The 25230-nt window shown below is 41.1% G+C and overlaps 1 protein-coding gene across 2 annotated transcripts in view; it reads left to right on the top strand.

Moving 5' to 3' along the window:
* The first annotated feature begins 5521 nt into the window (after positions 1 to 5521).
* LOC139447652 (neuromedin-U receptor 2-like) overlaps positions 5522 to 25230 on the top strand; it is a 100573-nt gene continuing 80864 nt past the window's right edge. For both annotated transcript variants that reach the window (XM_071229078.1, XM_071229076.1), the window contains exons 1-2: positions 5522 to 5555; positions 17546 to 17657. The gene's annotated coding sequence lies outside the window, so the exon portion shown is untranslated. The remainder of the gene's footprint in view (positions 5556 to 17545; positions 17658 to 25230) is intronic.

Below are 25230 nucleotides of genomic sequence, written 5' to 3'. Positions count from 1 at the left end.
TTATTGGTATTATTATTTGACAGATACTCCGTCATTCCTTGCAGATTATTCTCGAAAGACAGCGTCACAGTTAGCACATGTTGTCTGGCTGTGTAACCTGTTATGTTGTATGTTTGCAACACGCTGTGTTACAACCCTTAATGTAAAAAATACTCTTTTTGTAAAAAAAATACATTAAGGGTTTCCTGTTAATTCTTAATGAAAAAAAATGCACATTAACAGTCACAACCCGCAACCCTTGATTTAAAAATTACAGTTAATATCGTACGTATCGCCCCTTAATGTAAAATATTCTTATAAACAAAGTTTGATTGGAAATGTAGGATGATTTGTGCTATTTTCACGTGATTTTTTTTGTTTTTGCTCGATTTCTTGCAATTATTCGTAATAAGCGACAGCGTGAGAAACTGACTTTGCTCAGACCTGAGAACAAAGAGTGGCTATAATAAGAATGTCAGGCTCGTTATTGAGGACATGCCAGCTACTACTCTGGAAGGTAATGAGCATCAGTTGTCGGCTCCAGTCGCAGATCACGACTCAAGTGGAACATTGTCAACTGTGGATCAGGAGCGGGCGCTGCCGTCAAGGTCGAAGGTTATGCAAAAACATATCTGACATTGCAAGAAATATAGAAGATTTAACCATCAAACTGTCCGATATTGGCTTTGTTTCTATTGTACCTGAACACGACATTTTTGCTTTATATGAAACATAGTCAATAGAAAATGACCAGCCACAAAAAACGTTCAAGTTCGGGAGGTATTAGGGAGGTATACTTTTCATAAAATATTCACTGGTAAGATATGTTATTGATGTTCGATACAGAGAACATGCTATTACTATTCTGTTGGATAAAAGTTTGTTTGGTTTCAGTAGAGATACATTATGTGTGTTTACATATATCCAGCCGGAAAAATCAACCTGGTGTGACAACAAAGATAGACAAAATGGGGTAGAGCTTTTGTTGTATTTTTTATTGAGTACACTGGAAGAGTACCCAGCTGCTTCTATCATTGTACTTAGATTTGTTTGTCTATTTGTTTGTTGTTTAACACCGCACTCAACAATATTCCAGCTATATGAATAAATCCAGCTGTAAATAATCGAGTCTGGACCAGACAATTAATTGGTCGATATCATGAGTGAGTCTGACCACCCGATCCCATTAGTTGCCTCTTACGACAAGCATAGTCGCCTTTTACGGCAAGAATGCAAGAATGGGTTGCTGAAGAACCTGGATCTTAACGGGTCCAATGTACATGAACAGTATAACCGGTGTGACGCGGGACTATGTGGAGAACGATGTTATTCACCATGTTGAAAGTAATGTTTACTTAGTAGAGATTTTACACAATTTGAGATGGAAAGATATTTATATGATGAATTACTAAATAGCTTTGGAAAAACTCTTTTGGAAATGTGTTCAAATTTGAACATACATATTGTGAATGGAAGATTTGGAACTGACTGTGTAATCGGTGACTGTACATTTAATGGGCATTTAGTGAGTGAGTGAGTGAGTTGGGTTTAGCTCCGCTTTTAACAGTATTCCAGTTATATCACGGCGTGTCAGCTTAGTGTGGGAGGAAAGCCCGAAGTGATGCAGGCCTCAGACGTTCACCACGAGCACGGGTATGGTGCTGACAAACCTAGAAACATAACCGGGGCGAACCGGGATTCGAACCCACAATCATAGGTTTCTGGCGTGCCCAAGGCACGCAACTCTGCAAAGCGAATAGCGAATGGGTATAGTTCTGACAAACCTAGCAACATAATCGGGCCCAAGGGGCGAATCGCGGCGCCTTAGACGACAGGGCCACCCGTGCCCCCTATTGGACATTTTGGGTGTAGTGCGATAGATTATTGTTTAGCATCGAGTGACATGTTCAAGGTGATGATCAGTGTCTCTGTAAAAAGACATGAACGGTGCCATTATTTAAATGCGTTCAGAAGATAACTCCTACCTTATTAAGTAAAACAAAGTTTTCAAGAATACAGAAAACTGTGTGGAATCAAGAAGGGCCAGTTTGCACAATGTAAAAGGAGTGACCTAGAAAATGCAGCAGCGGTAGACTCTAAACGTTTCTGGGACATCATAAAGTGTGTGTCTGGACGACCGCAACGACCAAACCCTATTGATATACAAGATTGGGTAAAATGTTACGATCCATGTACAGTAATGTAAAGACTTACTACAGAGTATCTGGTATATTTGTTGCTTCATGGGTGTGAGGCAAGGTGTATGCTTTGTCACTATTTGTTTCAGTTTTTTTAGATAAACGAATTGGTTACTGAAATGAAACACAATTGTCGTGTTGGTGTTAAGTTACATTCGGAAGGTATTTATATTTGTTTACTTCTATTTGCGGAAGACCTTATTGTGTTTGGCAATACTGTCAACAACAATTGTAGCAATAGATTACTGAGGTCGAATGCTTAAATAATTTTGCAATTTAGGCAAGAAAGGTGTGCATGGTCCTGTTAATTAGTTTAAATTCCTTGAAACCATACTAGCCTCACTTTTACTTCAAATGTTTTGATACAAAGATAACACCAATTCTTTTATACGGGGCTGAAATTTGGGGTTCAGTGACATAGAACCGAGTCTTGCAGGTGTTCTATTCAGTCGCTCGCTGTTTTGAAATGTGTCAAATATTGGCTGTGTCTTTATAGTATACTCGTTTACCCCCAAAAATGTTATAATATGTTGCGGTTGTACATGGAATACTTCAAGGGACATTGTCGCGTTGTCGAATTGTCGCCCTTGCAAAAACAAGCAAAAAGTGTCAAAATTAGCCAACATTGCTGACATTGCGACAATGCGACAACGCGACATTTTGGCCTTTTGTCGCATTGTATGTCCGATAGGCTTATGTGACGTATTGCCATCCGTCTTTGTACGACGTGCGTAATCCGTCATGCGAAATCTATTCACACTACGATTTCCGTGGTCCGAAGTTCCGTGGTGAGCTGATGTCAGCTCCCACAGAAGATCGAATGGTCGATCCCTAATTATAACTGACATGAAGTACTCTACAGGCCGTATGCCTAATGTTCTTTTTCGCTATTTTCAACCAACAATGGTCTTACTACAGGATATGCTAAACTGCTATAGAAAAGGTATAGACTTCAGATCCGAAAACTGTAAACTTTAAGGGGCTATCTTTGACTCGGCACGGTACTTGGGAAACCTACGTTTTTTTTAAACTAATCATTGCATTGGAATTCCTTTCGTTTGTAATAGCATATGATTCTGGTGTGTGCTTAACTGTCATATCCGTAATTCTGCAACAAAATGCCCATTGTTTTATGCTTAAAACTCTGTTAATGGACCATTCTAACAACCCACCATCATATACAACTTGATCTGATCTGCTTGGGCTGAGTCTGCCTTTCCGTCGTTACGGTATTAGGCTTGTAACGAGGGTACCTTGCAGAATATCGAAACATAACATTTGTAAAACAGTAAGTTTAATAAAAATTGGTTAAAGGGGTTAAGGGTCATAAACTCTATTATTATCTATCACTTCAACCCTTAATGTAAGAATGTTCACATTAAGAGTATTTTTCACATTAAGAGTTGTAACAAGGGTGGACCCGCAGCCCTTAATGTAAAATATTTTTATATTTAGAGTAATTTTTACATTAAGGGTTTTTTACAAGAGTTAACACGAAACCCTTAATGTAAAATTGTTTACATTAAGAGTAATTTTTACATTAAGGGTTGTAACAACGCTAGCATACATATCAAGTTGTCTTCACAAGCGTGCTGGGGGAAATGGGTAATTGATTATTGATAAGATCCAATTATTTTTGAAAATTCATACCTCTTCTCAGCTTGCAGCTATTATTTAGTAACTACTTGAGGAATACAAGGGATTAGGTAAAGACGGACACATCCATCATATTCTTCAATATGAAGCAAGATCGCTCGGCCAGAGCATTGGTATAAACATTACCTGCGCGGCAATCGAAGCCCTATAATAAATGTCATATATCACACAGGCAATAAATGTCCCCGTGGATGTGTCCAGCTGATTGATCATGTTGAAATGATGTGTGTCACGAGGACCAGATAACATGTAGCCTGTAGATATTTTATACCGAACATTCCTACACGCCAATGTCTTACCTGTAAATACGTCACGTTGTATTGATTATCATTTAGTGAATAGCCTTTGCAACACACAGTTAAACTTGATCGTATATGTTATCGATAATACCTTATTGTGATAGTACTGTAGATATTATCACTATTCCGGTCCATGGACATGATAAAGTTCACCCAGATAATTACGCTTTCAGAAGCTATGCGTAAGACTTGCTTCGTTAATCCGGATGATAATGTTTTTGAATTGTTACAGTTTATTATGTTAAGATTTAGTAAGAGTACCGTCCGGACAAAAGGGTTTTCACCGTAAATTTTACATTTGAAATCGTCCAAAATATATACATTTGAAATCGTCATGCGGCCCTGCACGCGCTCTTGCCCGCCCGATTGCTTACACACACGCGCACGCACGCACTTAAAGGACAATTTAAGTGAAAACAACAGGCGTGGTTTCATTTGTAGAGTTTTGATTGTGTGAGTGGAGGTGACCGAATCACCGTGTGTGTGACTGAATCCTCGTGGATGTGACCAAATACCGTCGATGTGACCGAATACCCCGAGGGTGTGACAGCATCCCTTGGGATGTGATCGCATAGAGTGGATGCGATCGAATCCCTGGGGATGTAACCGAATGCCTTGAGTGTGTGTCCCGAATTCTTCCGAGGTGTGGTCGAATCCCTTGAAGTTGTGACCGCATCCTCAGGGTGTGAATGAATCCTCGTGGATGCCACCGAATACTTTGGATGTGATTGAATCCCCTGTGGATGTGACCGAATCCCTTAAGATGTGACCGAATCCCCTGTGGGTGTTAGAACATTTGAGTGTATTAAGGATGGATATGGTTGCCCTTTGAGCTCTAGCTGATTTTTAGATTAGTTGGATATCCATTCGTCGAGTTATTAGCATGAAACCACTAATTAATGTACTTGAAAACATTACAGAAACAAAGTTACACCACGAATCCCAAACGCACCCCTTTAAAAAACTGATGTGTATGCTCAAATGAACCCATTACGTAATTACATGTAATACTATCCGAAATTTAATCATTTGCCAGTTTTCAGTCGCAGGTTGCACAAGGCAAATATACAAGTTCCATCCCACGCTCTACCAACTCGCTTGATGACTTAACACGCTTCGTTTAACGAACACTCAATAATGTATTGACTGACCTACTTCATGACATCGTGACTCCCCACCTGCTCGATCTAAAACCCCACGGCACCCAAATAAGGTGCGTTTCTATCGATATTTAATGTCATGTCTATCGTGCAGTGGTATGTGTAAAGGCTGTGCAGCCTAATCGAAACACATTGATGGCACGGCAAAGGCTGAAAATCAATGAAGACCATAATCTTTTGTTTCCACCAACTGCACCACATCAAATAAGGCCTGACGCTCACTGCGCAAGCTTATCACACATGGCACAGAAGAAGAAAAACAGGTAGGTAAAGTCAGTTGTCAACCTTTTTCTTTATGTATGCTTCCAGTGCAGTGATAAGTCCTGACTTGGAATCTGGAAACTTCGCTTCCAGGACGCGTCGGTTGTGAACGTTTTTTTGAATACGAAAGGTGTTCCTTGTTAAGAATTATTAGTTTTTGTTTGTTAATCCGGATAAATTCTGTGGGAACGGTAACGTCCGGATTGAAAGGGTTTCACTGAATACAGCCATTGTGTTATTGATACATTCGTGATACCGCAAGAGAGTTACGTCCCTTAGTCGTGCCGGGATACGCTGATCGTGGGTTCTGGTCACAGATTCGACTTGGTAATCACCCCTTATAATCTCATTATATCAGAGCTCTTGGGTTCAACCAAAGTTGTAAAAGTCTATACTGCGATAATTTGCTGTTGTATCCAGCGTTAAGCTGACACGTTATGGTGTAACTAAAACATCACAATACATCATGTAGAGGGACATATTATATGGCCTCCTGAACACGAAATTCCATTTACACGACATATCCATGATCAGATTTACTATTGTCTCATTGAATGACTCCGCTTGTTTCGAATATGAAAACGTTCAAAGTCAATAATCCATATTGTTTTGTGACGCGGTCATCAATAGTCCATTTGAATCACGGCAGTGTATTGACAATGAATTATTGGCCACGTAAACCTGTTATGGAAACCATGAGCGAGGATCTACGTTAATTACCTGGGCCCGACAACACTCGAACAGTCAGGAGATGACAATCAAACAACCAGGAGACACTCAAACAGCCAGGTGACACTCAAACAACCACGTGAGACTCAAACAGCCAGGTGACACTCAAACAACCACATCAGACTCAAACAACCAGGTGACACTCAAACAGCCAGGTAACACTCAAATAACAAGGTGACACTCAAACAACCAGGTGACACTCAAACAACCAGGTGACACTCAAACAGTCAGGTGACACTCAAACAACCACGTGACACTCAAACAGTCAGGTGACACTCAAACAACCACGTGACACTCAAACAGTCAGGTGACACTCAAACAACCTCGTGACACTCAAACAGCCAGATGACACTTAAACAACCAGGTGACACTCAAAGAGCCAGATGACACTCAAACAACCACATGACACTCAAACAACCAGGTGACACTCAAACAACCAGGTGACACTCAAACAACCAGGTGACACTGAAAAAAACAGGTGACACTCAAACAACCACGTGACACTCAAACAGCCAGATGACACTCAAACAACCACATGAGACTCAAACAGCCAGATGACACTCAAACAGTCAGGTGACACTCAAACAACCAGGTGACACTCAAACAACCAGGTGACACTCAAACAGTCAGATGAAACTCAAACAGCCAGGAGACACTCAAACAAGCAGGTGACACGCAAACAGCCAGGTGACAGTGAAACAGCCACATGACACTCAAACAGTCAGGTGACACTCAAACAACCACGTGACACTCAAACAGCCACGTGACACTCAAACAGTCAGGTGACACTCAAACAGCCAGGTGACACGCAAACAGCCATGTGACACTCAAACAACCAGATGACATTCAAACAACCAAATGATTCTCACACAGCCACGTGACACGCAAACAGCAACGTGACACGACAAGCATGGTAAAAGACGACTAACGGGATCGGGTCGTCATGCTCGCTGACTTGGTTGATGCAGGTCATCAATTCCAATTGCGTGGATCGATGCTCATGATATCAATTAATGGATTATCTGGTCCAGACTCGATTTTTTACAGTCCGCCGTCATGAAGACAAACATAGGTTCAGGACATGCTTACCCTTTTCACGATTACCTGTGGTCAGCACAAGTTTTCAGTGATCCATTCCTATAATTCTCCACCGCTATGTTGCCTTTAAATCAATCTAACGTTCCGGCGGATAGTGGAGATGATTGTTTCAATGATTATATTAACTGGAGGGCATTTTGTTAAGAGGCAATTCGAAATGTCGGTCGTTGTGTGTAATGTCTGAAATGAATGCCGCATTAAGGGGGAATATTCTATAGCACTCAAAACAGTTTGAGAGGGTACTCCCTCTGGTGTCCCTCGCTTTGATATTGCTGGAATATTGCTGAAGGTGGATCGAACACAATCTATAATCTCACTCACTTATAAAATCCGAAGTTCGTAATTCAATTCATCATCGCTCATGAAGATTACATTTGTCTTGATTTGTCCCCGGCTTTCTGAAGATAGTGATACTGTATATGTTAACAAATTCGCAATAACTGAAGTAAACAAGCAGGGCTTTCCTACGGTGATAGTTATACTTTAAGTGACTTGTGAAATATTTTGGCAATTATTCTTTCAAAAACATTTTTTTTGCAAAGAAACCACAAAGTACGCAAGACGGGTAAATGGGAAAAGCGGATGTATCTAAACAACGGTCCTTTATGTCCCACGAGAACAGACAAATTTTAAAGACACGGAATTTTTTTTTTTTTTAAAAAGTCTTAAGATTGTTAACATTGTTACGTGTTGATTCCCAAATTGAAACAAAATGTAAACCGAGAAATATGTACGTAAAAGAATTTAGTGTAAAACCAACAAACAAACAACAATCAACAGTTATACTGCAAAATTAACTAGGTTTAAAATCAATACAAATTACACAGCAATTACAATGGCTGTACACAATAGAGTGGTAGTACAATATTCAGTATTACATGTGAGAGGAGTGAAAATGACAATTACAAGCGCAATATTTCACCTCGTCGCAACAGTGGTCCAGCTTTCACTATAGGTCTAGGCGGGAAATCCGGGGTGATCTCACACATAAGCTGGTCTTGATGTAATGTCAGATGAAATGTGAGATGAGACAGGGACGCGCCCGCTCCACTTTTATAGACCAACCAGCTTCCAGCACTTTCTACACAGTGCCAGACCAGTCTAGTGTCACTTGAACATCACAGAATACTCTACGTGTTTCTATAACGCTTGACACCGATCCATGTTATTCCGGAAGTTTACAGATAATTCGAGCATCTAAATATAATAACTTCCTCGCCACTACTTACATTAAATAATACTTCATTCCTGACAACTCGTCATTTTCTTAATAAACACAAAGAACTTTACTGAATCGCAACACTAACAATGTAAAACAGTTACAATCATTATACTGCCAAATAATATTATGAACAGCCTCAATTATATGCATTGCCCACTGAAATTCAATGATGATACCAGGTGTTCGCGACAGGGACCGCCTCCGTGGTCCAGTGGTAGAGTGTCCGCCCGAAGACCGCCTCCGTGGTCTAGTGGTAGAGCGTCCGCCCGGAGACCGCCTCCGTGGTCTAGTGGTAGAAGGTAAAGGGTTCGATCCCCGGCCGTGTCATTCCAAAAGAGGTTAAAAGATGGTACTTCTTCTTACCCTGTCTGGCGCTCGGCATTAAGGGGCTTAAACAAGGACTGGTCGGCTCGGAGTCAGTATACTGTGTCTGAGAGGGGTATTCATGTTCAACTGCGGCATGGTATCTCAGTGAGCTAGCGCTATAACATCGGCACAAGTCGGATATAGTACAAGCAGCTACACACACACGTGCATGCACGTCGCTATATAAGTGCAATAATCTTGGACGCGACGTTAAACCCAATTTCACCTCACCTGTTTGTTTGTCTCTTATTTGGTTTGGTATGGTTTGTTGTTTAACGCCGCACTCAGGAATATTCCAGCTATATGACGGCGGTCTGTAAATAATCGAGTCTGGACCAGACAATCCAGTGATTAACATCGTGAAAATCGATCCACGTAATTGGGGTGTTGTGTGGCAGTTGTCAACGCACATGGTGGCCATACACGCTCCTGAACTTGTGTGCCATCAGATTCTCGTGCTTGAGACTTATGATTTAAACTGTTGATGTTATTACCGAATACCGTAGGTGCTTGGGACAAATTATGGTTACCACCGTTAATTAAAATTCTTCTTTGGACATTAATGATTAACCTTCTCTGATACGTTTTTAATTTGACTCAGTATACATATTGCCGGGAGAAAAAACAGTTCGTTATATCCGCCAGTTCGTTATAAGCGTGTTCGTTATAACCGTAGTTTACTGTAGATTGTTGGTGTCGTGTCGATCGAAAGTTCGTTGTGTGTGATTGTATGCATTGCGTCACTGCGTCGCGTGGAAAACTCTGAAAGATGAGGTTCCTACATTACAAAGCAGGTATGGCAAAAAATAGATATCGACTGAGAGAGCGTATATCGAAATTTAGGGACAACGGTGAGCTTGAAATTAGTCGCTTCCCTTTCTCTGACGTCATGAATATTGTGTCCTCATGAACTATGTGACGTCATGTCACGTTCGCTTAAGTTTGATGGTGATATTCAACCTAGTAGATGGGACGTAGATTCCCCGCGAGATATGTCCCATATTTCAACACCGTCGTATTGTCACGTATCATAAACTGCCGTGCAAAAAATGTATACACTTCAAAATTGGATTACTAGGCTGAAGGGGCGGTCAGGTAGCCAAGTCGTAAAAGCGTTCGTTCGTCACGCCGAAGACGGGTTCGATTCCCGATATGAGTACAATTTTTTGAAGCCCACTTCTGGTGTCCCCCGTCGTGATATAGCTGGAATATTGCTAAAAGTGGCGTAAAACCATACCCACTCACTCACTCACTCACTCACTAGCCTGAAAACAGTGGTGGGTGAGGTGAAATTGGGTTTAGTGAGTGAGTGAGTGAGTTGGGTTTAACGCCGCTTTTAACAGTATTCCAGTTATATCGCGGCGTGTCAGCTTAATGTGGGAAGAAAGCTCGAAGTGGTGCAGGTGTCAGACGTTTACCACTTCGGTGAAACCCACCGCAACCCTGCACAGCGAATTGGAAATTGGGTTTAACGTCGCGTCCAAGATTATTGCACTTATATGCACGCGCGTGTGTGTGGCTGCTTTTGCTAGTCCGGACTGATGCCGGTTTATAGTGCTAGCACACTGAGGTACCATGCCGCAGTTTAACATGAATACCCCACTCAGACACAGTATACTGACTCCGAGCCTACCAGTTCTTGTTTTAGCGCTTTAATGCCGAGCGCCAGACAGGGTAACAACAAGTACCATCTTTTAACACTGCCACCATAGAGTCTATAACATGACTATGATACACATATAAAATACACCACCATTGGACAACCCTTTCTTGTTTTGTTTTTTTTTAGCTGCCATATTGAGCCCCTTGTTTAGTTCAACTTTGGAAATACAGTGCGTTTTCCTTCGCATTGATTCTCACGATATGGCTGATATATTGCCGATATGACGTCAAGTTTTAACTCAATCACCCTCATTTTTAAATTAATAAGTATATGGATGAAATAAGTCTCGCCTGATTCACATCTACGGTGCTGATTACGGCATGTTGAATGGCTTTATTACTAATTCAAATATCAATCTGCTAATATCGGACCACGCACGCCAATGGAAATCAATCAGTCAATTAAAGAGTACCTCGTGGGTATGAAGTAGAAATATTAATCGAACAAATACAACTAAAATCCTATTTGGTTTACCGCTGATACAATTAACTAGCAATGCAAACTTAGTTGTAAGTGATCTGATAACAAAGTGTTCAGGGCCATGTTGCAATCAAGGCAGACAATACCAGACTTTGTCCCTTTGTCAGCTCAGTTTATTCCGCTAGCTACACACACTTCTGCTAGGGTGCGAGTTGTGTGTCACGTGACGTTACTTGACTTTGGTAATGCAGGCGTGGTAATACAGGTTTTAACAAATATACATGTAGGCACACCTTTAGATTAAAGGAGAGTAGTTTCATGGAAGTACTACATGTAAGTTTCACGACCGTCAGGTAATGTCATGTCATTTTATGTGATGTAATGTGATGTTCACTTGATCGAAAAGTAGTTCAATTATGTATTCCCCCCCGCGCTGGGCGATAAGACCATAAGGATATATTAGGGACGACTTGAGTGAATTGTTTCCCAAACAGCGGCCGTTTAATCATATGTGACCATGACGTTCCATGATATTTGTGCAAGATGTTGTTATAGTATAGTATTTTTAGGTTCCGTCTTAACGTACCTACACAAGTACCTACACATGTACCATCTGTACCTACATATGTACCACCTGTAATTAGACATGTACCACCCGCATCAACACATGTATCACCTGTACCTACACATATTCCAACTACCTACATATGTACCACCTGTACCTACACATGTACCACCTGTACCTACACATGAACCACCTGTACCTACATATGTACCACCCATACCTACATATGAGTGAGTGAGTATGGTTTTACGCCGCTTTTAGCAATATCCCAGCAATATCACGGCGGGGGACACCAGAAATGGGCTTCACACAATGTACCCATGTCGGGAATCGAACCCGGGTCTTCGGCGTGACGAGCGAACGCTTTAACCACTAGGCTACCCGACCGCCCCACCTACATATGAAGCACCTGTACCAAACCCATGTTCCACCTGTACCTACACATGTATTACAGATGAACCACCTGTACCTACATATGTGCCACCTGTACCTACACATGTATTACATATGAACCACCTGTACCTACATATGTACCACCTGTACCTACACATGTATTACATATGTACCACCTGTACCTACATATGTATTACATATGAACCACCTGTACCTACATATGTACCACCTGTACCTACACATGTATTACATATGTACCACCTGTACCTACATATGTACCACCTGTTCACTTCCATGTACCACCTGTACCTACACATGTATTACAGATGAACCACCTGTACCTACATATGTACCACCTGTACCTACACATGTACCACCTGTATCTGTATATGTACCTACACATATACCAACTACCTACACATGTACCACCTGTAATTAGACATGTACCACCTGTACCCACACATGTATTAACTGTACCAACACATGTACCACCTCTACATACACATGTGACACCTTTACCTACATATGTACCACCCGTACCTACATATGAACCACTTGTACCAAAACCCATGTACCACCTGTACCTATATATGTACCACTTGCACCCACCCATGAACCACCTGAACCAAACATATGTACCACCTGTATCTACACATGTACCAGACGTACCCACATATGTACCACCTGTACCTACACATAAACCACCTGTATCTACAAATGTACCACCTGTATCTACACATGTACCACCTGTATCTACACATGTACCAGTCGTACCCACATATGTACAACCTGTACGTACACATGTACCACCTGTATCTATACATGTACCACCTGTATCTACACATGTACCACCTGTACCTACACATATACCACCTGTACCTACACATGTACCACCTGTACCTACACATGTACCACATGTATCTACACATGATCCACCTGTATCTACACATGTACCACCTGCACCTACACATATACCACTTGTACCCGCCCATGTACCACCTGTACCTACATATGTACCACCTGTATCTACACATGTACCACCTGTACCTACACATATACCACCTGTACCTACACATGTACCATCTGTACATGTGTACCACCTGTATCTACACATATACCACCTGTACCTACACATGTACCACCTGTACCTACGCATGTACCACCTGTATCTACACATGTACCACCTGTACCTACATATGCACAACCTTTATCTACACATGTACCACATGTATCTACACATGATCCACCTGCACCTACACATATACCACTTGTACCCGCCCATTTACCACCTGTACCTACATATGTACCACCTGTATCTACACATGTACCACCTGTATCTACATATGTACCACCTGTATCTACATATGTACCACCTGTACCTACATATGTATCACCTGTACCTACACATGTACCACCTGTATCTACACATGTACCACCTGTATCTACATATGTACCACCTGTACCTACATATGTACAACCTGTACCTACACATGTACCACCTGTACCTACACATGTAACACCTGTACCTACACATGTAACACCTGTATCTACAAATGTACCACCTGTACCTACATATGTACCACCTGTACCTACACATGTACCACCTGTACCTACACATGTACCACCTGTACCTACACATGTAACACCTGTATCTACACATGTACCACCTGTACCTACACATGTACCACCTGTACCTACACATGTACCACCTATACCTACACATGTACCACCTGTACCTACACATGTACCACCTGTACCTACACATGTACCACCTGTACGTACACATGTACCACTTGTATCTACACATGTACCACCTGTATCTACACATGTACCACCTGTATCTACACATGTACCACCTGTACCTACATATGTACCACCTGTACCTACACATGTACCACCTGTATCTACACATGTACCACCTGTACCTACACATGTACCACCTGTACCTACACATGTACCACCTGTACCAACACATGTACCACCTGTACCAACACATGTACCACCTGTATCTACACATGCACTACGTGTACCTACACATGTACCACCTGTATCTACACATGATCCACCTGTATCTACACATGTACCACCTGTATCTACACATGTAACACCTGTACCTACACATGTACCACCTGTATCTACACATGTAACACCTGTACGTACACATGTACAACCTGTACCTACACATGTACCACCTGTATCTACAAATGTACCACCTGTACCTACACATGTACCACCTGTATCTACACATGTACCACCTGTATCTACATATGTACCACCTGTACCTACACATGTACCACCTGCATCTACACATGTACCACCTGTATCTACACATGTACCACCTGTACCTACACATGTACCACCTATACCTACTTATGTACCACCTGTATCTACATATGTACCACATGTACGTACACATGTACAACCTGTACCTACACATGTACCACCTGTACCTACACATGTACCACCTGTATCTACAAATGTACCACCTGTACCTACACATGATCCACCTCTATCTACACATGTACCACCTGTATCTACACATGTATCACCTGTACCTACACATGTACCACTTGTATCTACATATGTACCACCTGTACCTACACATGTACCACCTGTACCCACACAGTTTACTTCTTGCGACATGCAAAGTCGCCTTTTAATGGCAAGCATGAGATGCTGAAGACCTATTCTACCCGGATCTTCACGGTTCTGCTATAATTACAACCCACGGGATACTTGCTTATTCTTAAAATGATACAGCGCGCTTGACTGTCACTTTGGTGTAGACCTAGATGAAACGTTTCCAACGACTGGGGAATCGATTTTACAAATGAGTTTTAGTTTCACGTGCATTGTGATTGTCTCGTGTATTCGCACGCAACATTGAGCGTTTGAGGACGAGACTTGGGCAGGTTGGGGACAGGGTCAAGTGGTTACGAATGAACCTCATGTACTCAATCAAAATGATGAACAGTTGACATTTCAGCAGCAAAGGAAGCAGTATATGTCTTTTAGAACCTTTGTTGATGGCTTGTCACTTCGATGCCCTTTTCACATACAAACATAAAATCGTTAAATGAAACAGTTAATGAAAATGGCAATAATTAATGCAAATTACTTACTTACAATGATTGGTTCACAGTGGAGAACATACCCAAGGCATTGTGAAACTATTTCTATCCTTATCTAACTTGTGAAACGGTTGACGTGAAACGCCAACTACGACATGAAGACAGGACTGTTTACCTTCATCGTGAATAGGTGCGCTTCGCCGTGCAACGCACATGCACATTAACTATTGACAAGTTATGGTTGGCCAGTTAAACTAGCTTGATAATGCTGTTTGACTCTACACGAACATCATTATTAAAAAAGCAATTTAATTAATTCCATGTTTATTTCAAATCCCTAGGTGTCATTCAAAGACCTCTCTGACACATACGCACACACACAAAGTACGCTCTTTGTCAACTCCGGGGGCGGTCGGGTAGCCTAGTGGTTAAAGCGTTCGCTCGTCACGCCGAAGACCCGGGTTCGATTCCCGACATGGGCACAATGTGTGAAGTCCATTTCTGGTGTCCCCCGCCGTGATATTGCTGGAATATTGCGCAAAGCGGCGTAAACCCGTACTCACTCACACACTCACTCACTCACTCTTTGTCAACTCCGAAATTGCAGTTATAAATTGTGCTTGTGTTCAGGTAGTTGACCCGTTCTTAAATCTACATCCATAACACTGATTGTGTATCCCTAGTAACGTGATGTCAAGTTAATAACTTTCTTGTGATAAAACTACATTTTCTCGCCTAATAGATTGATGTCAAATTCATTAAAAACGTGAAGATCCGGGGTAGAATAGGTCTTCAGCAACCCATGCTAGCCGTAAAAGGCGACTATGCTTGTCGTAAGAGGTGACTAACGGGATCGGGTGGTCAGGCTCGCTGACATGGCTGAATCATGTCATCGATCCCAATTGCATGGATCGATGCTCATGATATTAATCACTGGATTGTCTGGTCCAGACTCGATTATTTACAGACCGCCGTCATATAGCTGGAATATTGCTGAGTGCGGCGGTAAACAACAAATAAACCAAAATTATTTTAACGGCTGAATGAGGCCAGAATAGGTCCGGTCGGCGTGATCAGCACCACTGTTCGACAACGACAGTGAGTATAATCTAGACTGGTTATTCTCTTGCATTGACAAATTATATGTTTACATGTGGATCAAAATTTCTACTTGGATTGGCAAAATTAAAATCAGGGAATTTAGCCAAAAGGTTGAACTTGAGCTTCAGGTATATCGAAGTCTGATATCTTTAAATTATTGTCATACCCGTGAAGACCCAGGGTAGAATAGGTCTTCAGCAATCTCTGCTAGCCGTAAAAGGTGACTATGCTTGTCGTAAGATGCGACTGACGGGATCGGCTGGTCAGGCTCGCTGCCTTGGTTGATGCATGTCATTGCATCACAATTGCTTGGATCGATGCTCAAGATATCAATCACTGGGTTGTCTGGTCCAGACTCGATTATTTACAGACCGCCGTCATATAGCTGGAATATTGCTTACTGAGGCGTAAAACAACAAACAAACAAAACAAACAAAACTAGTGTCAGATTAGTGGTATCATGTACCAGGAATACTGGTTGATGCATGTCATCGTATCCAAATTGCGTGGATCGATGCCCATAATGTAAATCACTAAATTGTCTGGTCCAGACTCGATTATTTACAGACTTCCGTCACATAGCTGGAATATTGCTGAGTGTGGCGGTAATCAACAAAACAAACAAGATAAATGTATAGATAAAAGTGACATCCCCTCAGGACAGAATGGATGACTTCAACTTCCCCTTAATGTCAAGTAATATTCCGGCAGCTCCAGCCTTTGATGTCTACATTCACATTTGAGGTTCAATCAAACATGCTCTTTCTACGGCTCCTGCTCAAGAGTTGTTTGATCAGAGATACAACGCTGAAGGCAGCAGTAAAGCTTTCAAGACGTTTGATAGTGATTCATAGTGATTCCTAAACACATGCGTATGATATAGTTGAAATCGTTCGATGGTGCTAACTGCCGATATTCAGTATGATTACGTAGATGGGTTTTCGTGCTTGTATTTACAGTTTAAACCGAACATAATACAAGAAGCCCAGCTTCAGCCTAATCTCGGTCAAGATTTTATGTCTTACTTTTTGTGATGTTCTGTATATTCGCTTGCGTTCATCAAAGATATGTACGTTTCAGAGATGGCATCCCCTCCTTCGGGCAAATCTTCAAATATTTGGCTAAGTTGTAGCAATCTATAAAATTCATACATTCCACATATAAAACAATACTACAAACATGTGTAGGCATAGGTATGAATACAACAAAATGAAAATAAATCCATCATATATTTCAGCCTTTCACAATGACTTGTACTACATTCACAAAGAACGTGAATGGATTATGTAGGTGTCTGTGCGTCACGCCTGTTCACTGGTATTGATTTCCAATCCATTTAAACATCTGGGATGCTCTTTTTTCAGAATAGATCGGACGCGACTTTTCCTGTACTAAAACACTTGTCAGCAACAGCTGTGTGGGAGACGTTACCTGTACGTTACTACACGAGGACCACACTTTCCAACACGAGTTCAGGTAATTATATAATTCAATATGTTCTCAATATGTTTGAAATCTTAACATATCAGTCGAGTGACACTGGTCCGTTTCACGTGTATAAGTTCCTAACACATTGACGTTTCATTCCGTATCTGGATATATGCAATTCACCATCAGGTACAGGTTAACTATGGCGTTTACCTTTACCGTTGCTTAGGTAGTGAGCATGTTGCTATTTGCGTATTTTCGACATTTTTATTTTAATCGATTTCCATGGGAACAATTTGTAAGGGAATGGATTTCCCTTCCGGAGCACAACTCAAATACGGTCAATATCCTTTACCGAAATTGGCCGATATATCAGACCCTGGAGCGGTTCCTTGGTAGGGTAGGTGTCGTTTCCGAAGCACAACTTGAAAGCCGTGAAAGACTTTTCATCCAAGTCTGGTTCATGTATTAATCAAGGGCCTAAGTGGTGCTTTTTGCTTTTTAGGAATTTAAATTTTTAAAAGAAAGTTCCTGTTTCCATGGCAGCAAGTTTGACTTGGACTCATAGTGGTGTGTTTGTCCGGACCATACATGCATCTCATGTTGGTGTCGTATCCGTAGCAGAACTATAACTATTCAGCATTTTACATCCAAACTTGGTACATGTATAAATCAAGGGCTGAAGTGGTTCCTTTCGCTATTTAGTAAATTAAAAAAAAATGTTGTTGTTTCCATGGCAACAAGTTTGTTGTTTAGCGCTGCTCCCTGCAATATTGCAGCTATATGACGGCGGTCTGAAAATAGTCGTATCTGGACCAGACAATCTAGTGATTGACATCATGAACATCGATCCACGCAATTTGGATACGATGACGTATATCAACAAAGTCAGCGAGCCTGACCACCCGATCGTGTTAGTCACGTCTTACGACAAGCATAGTCGCCTTTTACGGCAACCATGGGTTGCTGAAGACCTGTTCTACCCCGGATCTTCACGGGTCGGACAACAAGTTTGAATTTGACTCTGTTCAAGGTCATGTGTTTGTCTGGAACATACCTCTAAAAGTAAAAGGTAATCTTTCTTAGAACTGTGCCCACACAAAAGCCAGGTTGTCAGCTGGTGCCTTTTGCTATTTAGGGATTTTTAGAATTTACATTTTTTTTAATTTCGATGGCAAGTTTGATTTTGACCCTCTTCAAAGTGGTGTGTACCTGACATAGAAATACAAATTTCCGAATCCCAAATTTATTTGAAAGATCAATAACTACTCATGTAATTGGACAGACAGGTTAGATATAAATTCTCTCCTCAAGTTGGACTTAAAGAAGGCCAGAGGATTTGTTCTGTTAAATTTGTTGGGGCCGGGGGTTTTGTCAATCAAGGTATCCCTATTAAACGCCGAGTCATGTTATTCCAAACCTTTTGTGGTAGCCATTCAACGTTATTTACAAAATATGACATGTTGCTTGTCAAGATGATGCGTAATGCTACCCAATACGGGGCATACCTTTACGGGGAGTTGTCACACCTCCATGCTTGCCGTAACAGGCGACAATGCTTGTCGAATGAGGCGACTAACGGGATCGGGTGGTCAGGCTCGCTGACTTAGCTGATGCATGTCATCGATTCTAATTGCGTGGATCGATGTTCATGATGTCAATCACTGGATTGTCTGGTCCATACTCGATTATTTACACACCGCCGTCATATAGCTGGAATATTGCTGAGTGCGGCGTTAAACAAAAAAACAAAAACAACAACTTATGTGTGAGTGGCACTATGGCATTTGTTTTGGAAGATACTCGGGACTTGTTAGTCTCTAGTGTTGTTTTGAATCGGAATCATTGATTGATATCGAGCTGATCTGCGTTAAAAGACCAATTCTCCAAATTGACCCACGGTGATGGTCGAACCCCGGACCTTCTGCTCTCCGGGCGAAGCTCTACCACTAGACCACGAAGGCAGGTTCCATAGAGATGCTTGGTTGATGCATGTCATCGATCCCAATTGCGTGGATCGATGCTCATGATATTAATCACTGGAATGTCTGGTCCAGACTCGATTATTTACAGACCGCCGTCATATAGCTTGAATATTGCTGAGTGTGGCGTTAAACAACAAACCAACCAACCAACCAACCATATATATATATATATATATATATATATATATATATATATATATATATAACAGACAAAACAAACGAGACAGATACTTGATTGAATTGTCAAATCTGACGTTCAAAGAGCTGTGTCTTTAGTCGTGACTTGAAAGATGACACGCAGGAGCAAATTTGAGGCTGAGTGGAAAAGAACTTCATACTTAAGCAGCAGCGTATTGAAATGGTCGAGAACAAAAGGACTTGAGGTTGTAAAAGGTGATGTTGAGTAGGAGCTGGTCACATGATCGAAGTGCACGGACAGGTCTATAACTTGAGATCATATCTTGGGAATAAAAGGGAGCTGTTCTATGAATGCATGGGTAAGTCAGGTGTTTGAGGTCAATACGTTCGTATACTGAGCCAGTGAAGAGAACGCGGACAGGGAGAGTGAGTGAGTATGGTTTTACGCCGCTTTTAGCAATATTCCAGCAATATCACGGCGGGGGACACCACAAATGGGCTTCACACATTGTACTCATGTCGGGAATCGAACCCGGGTCTTCGGCGTGGCGAGCGAACGCTTTAACCACTAGGCTACCCGACCGCCCCCGGACAAGGAGAAACAACGGAACGTATATTGCGTCAAGTTCTGATGCGAGCTGCTCTGTAGTCATTAGAGGGAGTGAGTGAGTTACGATTTATAGTCACATAGCCATATCGTGACTAAAGAAATTTATGCAAAAGGAAAACAATAATTTTGACTATATAAAACATGTCATCAAAGGCGGTAAAAGTAGGCGTGTCACAGATGTAAAAGATGCAAATGTAAACAATTATGTATTTTCAAAACATATTCATCAAAAATTTTCAAACAAGTCTATTTTCTTTAAGAAACCTATAATTAAATGAGAACTGATACTATAAAAAAAGATCATTGACAGATGATGACTTGAAATATTTATCCCTTTTGATGACAAATCAACACAGTCAAGCAGGACATGGTTGACTGTGGTCCTCTCATTACAAGGAATCCAGAATGGAGGATCCTCGCCAAGTCAGTGTAAAATAAGCTATGTACAGGTTTGGCAGTGTTGTCTAAAAGTTTTTACGACGCTTTCAAACACAAAAAGAAAACCATCACGCAAACACAAAGTTTGTAAATCCTTACATTTGATTGTAAGACCAGCCTGCCATTTATTTCTGACCAATAGGAGTCAAATTACAGTTCAACAATCAAGTGAAGGCGGGAATATAACAAATAATTAAACGTTTACATACGGCCACCTACGGAAGCCATTTAGGGCCAGTTTTTAATATATTTCTTTATGTTGAAATTTCAAGATGCTAACTTGAAATTTCAAGATACAGAAGTTGAAATTCCAAGATAAAGTTCTTGAAATGTCAAGACACCAAGTTGAAATTTCAAGATACAGAAGTTGTAATTTCAAGACAATGATCTTGTTAATGTTAAGATACTAAGTTGAAATTTCAAGATACTAAGTTGAAATTGTAAGATACTAAGTTGAAATTTCAAGATAATAACTTGAAATTTCAGGATAGTATCGAATAAAATATAAAACAAATGGCCCTAAAAGGCTTCCGTAGCCACCCATGTCGCTATTACTGTTTTTGGTATGCAGAACGATATCCCCATTTCTTAAAATTGGTGACGAAAGCTAAAAAGACATGGTTTGGTTATTTCGAGAACAAAACAATACGAACTTATATCGTCGTTACCCACATCAAATTCTCACCAAGGCAGAGTTGCAATGACCTAGTTCAAAGCACAGTGGATTAATCGCCATTTTCTGTGCATATGTGCTATTCTCTCGATTTTCGCCATATATTGCAAGCTGTTTGTCGTATGGAATGTTTAACGTTATACAGAAGCATAAAAACCAATCATTTGAAACTATATATGTCGTTTAGATAGATTTTTGTTCGCCCACAGTTTATGTAAAGCAGTAAAATTAAATGTTTTTTAGCACAGTGCTGTAATCAGTTTAAAACTAAATGTGGCGATTTGCAGTTTTATTACGCATAAAAAGGAAAAACATTATGAAATCTCTTATTCAAACCAGTCTTTTATTTGCAATTAATTTTACACCCTCGATCAGATAGGAAACTTAACATTCTATATTTCTGCTTAATAGTCGAAGTTATGATACATCTTTGACGTTAAAGTTTCAATTGTAGATTATCTGTAACAAATTGACAGCATACTAACCTACTTTCTGCAATGCAAACTTTGAACTCCTGCATTAATTCCTTGTGCGTGCATTACGAATTTACTTGTTACATCGATCGAATCGCACAAATTGTGCACAACGAATATACAGACTAGTTCAAATGAGGCACAGATGTCAAAGCTCGGAATTATAGATTCTCATTATTTCATATTGTACTGCATGAAACATACGTCCAGTATATTTGTGCTGTATTTAATTTCGTTTATTGGTTGATTTATTGTTACGTTGATGCTTTTTAATTGTTTAAGGTTTATTTGTTGTTTAACGCCGCACTCAGCATTATTCCAACTATGTGACGGCGGCCTGTAAATAATCGAATCCAGACAATCCAGTGATTGATATCATGAGCATCATTCCACGCAATTGGGATACAATGACATGCATCAACCAAGTCAGCGAGGATGATCACCCAATCCCGTTAGTCGCCTCTTATGACAAGCATTTCGAATTTCATGACACCAGTCACTGGATTGTCTTCTCCTATCTAGATTGTCGGGTCCAGACTCGATTATTTACAGACCGCCGTCATATAGCTGGAATATTGCTGAGTGCGGCGTTAAACAGCAAACACTATCTCACAGTAGTTTCAGTGCAAAAGAAAACGAATAGCATTGGATTAAGGTGTTTACATGGGTATCACGTACAAATTGCTGGTATTCCTTCACAAACACTAAATACAGTAAACTACGGTTATAACGAACTCACAGGGACTACTAATTTTAGTTCGTTATAACCGTAGTTCGTTATAAGCATATAAAAAGCATAACTACAGCAAATAGTCGGGACCAAAATGTGAGTTTGTTATATCCGCCAGTTCGTTATAAGCGTGTTCGTTATAACCGTAGTTTACTGTACTTCAAAATACAAAAACAGTCATTGTCTGTTCGCGTTAGTAAGGCAACTTGACCACTCATCGTCATCACAATGAGTGGCAGAGTTGTTCACATTTGAACCGAGACGAAGCTCAGACTATTAGTTTGAAGACAAAGCTGAGATGCTACTGAAGTTTGGGACACGTTTTCATCACCACCACCACAACAACAACAACAACAATAATAATAATGATAATATGCATCGAGTTTATGTGCAGTGTGTTGAGAAGATCAGCAATCCTGCGGAGTCCTTAGCTTGGATGAAGTCGTCTGGCCTAAAAAGTGAAACAGAAGGCTTTCTGTTTGCTGGTTAGGACCAGTCACTTCCAACTCAAAACCTTCAATGTGTGATTTTGCATCAAAATGCGAATATGAAATTTAGATTATGTAGTGAATTTAATGAGACTGTCCAACACATTGTGAGTGGATACCCAGCTTTGGCACAGAACCTGTATATTAAGCGACCTGATGGGGTGGCTCGATCCTTTTATTACCGTCTTCGCCATTGTTGTGGTTTTGACACAGAGGTCCACCCATGGTACGATCCCGAATATGTAGAGGGCGTCATGGAAAATGATGAATACAAAATGCTTTGGACAGCCTCAGACATATCCAGGCCAACAAACCTGATATTGTCCTTTTTGATAAGTCCAATCAATCATTTACTAGTATATCATTGAATTTTCTGTCCCTTTTAACAGTAATGTGATTGACAAGATTCAGGAGAAACATGGCAAATATGCAGACCTCGCTTTCGAAATGTCACGCTTGCATCCCAAGTTGTCCGAATCCCCATTGTTCTCGGTGCCTTAGGTGTGGTACCTCCCAATGTGTTGACTGACATCGGGAGAGTACCCGGGTTTGCCAGCAGGAATACAGCCCTTCTGACAATCTGGGTAATGCAGAAGGCTGAGTGTTGGGGAGTCTTCACATTCTCCTTAAAGTTCTGGGTGGGTTTGACAAGGCAGCGCTACCTGGGAGAAGTCCCATTCGCTGTCTGGGCTGCGTGTAGAGGGGGCAAGGGCCATGAGCTGATAATGAGCCTAACCAGCCTGACTGTGCCAGGATCACCCAAACACTCTTTGCTGCATGTTTTATTTTAATCTGAACTTAATACTGATAGGCCATGTAATTTGCGCATAATTCAACAGCTCTCAGGGGCATGCTCAAAGCGATCTTGTGACCCCAGTCACTGGATCAGTATGCACAGCTCCCTGGGGAGTATACAACCCAAGCTGCCTGTTAGGTGCTTGGAGGTTAACAACTACATTATCTTCTCATCCTACAGGGTACCCGTTCATAAGCCTTTAGTGTTGACATTATGAGCAAATACACCCGGTGACCTCTAAATAGAATGGTAGAAGCTAAATTGCACCTCGCCGCTGATGCGCATGCCCAGACTTGTCTAGTCTAGTCCGCCCTTGTGCTGGGCCATACAGCGAGGGGACACAGGTGGCCCAGTCGTCTAAGGCGCCGTGATTCGCTGTGCAGAGTTGGGTCCCTAGGCCACGCCAGACACCTATGATTGTGATTTCGAATCCCGGTTCGTCCCGATTATGTTTCTAGGTTTGTCAGCACCATACCCGTACTCGTGGGTTTCACCGAAGTGGTAAACGTCTGAAACCTGCATCACTTCGGGCTTTCCTCCCATATTAAGCTGACACGCCGTGATATAACTGGAATAATGTTAAAAGCGGCGTTAAACACAACCCACTCACTCACTCACTCACAGATATTACGCTCAATTCAGTCTGTTCAATTAGCGTTTGCTCAGTTATGATAAGGCGTCACTGCATTTTTAAAACAATAATCCGGCCTTTAAAAGAACATATCATTTTGTCGCCTACCTTCACTTTAAAAATGTGAAGGAGAAATTTATGTGACACGGCGCTTTGCCGTCATTTACTTCGGCTGTGGTTTCATCAATAAACGCGGAACCCTGACCTTTTTCTTATCTGCTATATTGGAGGTAATGAAACTTTGTTTTTTTTAATCTTGTAGTAAATAGAGTTTTAACCTCGCTTCAATTCCGGGCAGACTCAGTAATTATTCAAACGGACAATTAAATTGAAGCGCGTGAAATATCATTTAAAAAACAGTTTTAGTTGATATGTCGGGGCATTCGTTCCCACAAATCTAAAACATGTAATTTAAATAAGAAACAATATTCCTTTACCCACTTGTGGTTAATGACGCCATGGATCTTGAGAGTAATAGAATTACCATTAAGGCAAATCACTACCGGATCAGTGATAAAAGAGCAACACTGTACTTGTATTTACGCATAACACCCTACACAATGTGTGGTCTCACGCAATCGACATCAACCAACTTAATAACACGTTACGTTTTAGATCATCTATGGAAATGGCCATTATTTTGTCCAGTTTTGGGGTGT

The sequence above is a fragment of the Haliotis cracherodii genome, unplaced genomic scaffold (genome assembly GCF_022045235.1).
Source record: "Haliotis cracherodii isolate W230 unplaced genomic scaffold, xgHalCrac1.p SCAF_7, whole genome shotgun sequence".
NCBI lineage: Eukaryota > Metazoa > Mollusca > Gastropoda > Lepetellida > Haliotidae > Haliotis > Haliotis cracherodii.
This window is presented reverse-complemented; position numbering and strand designations above follow the sequence as displayed.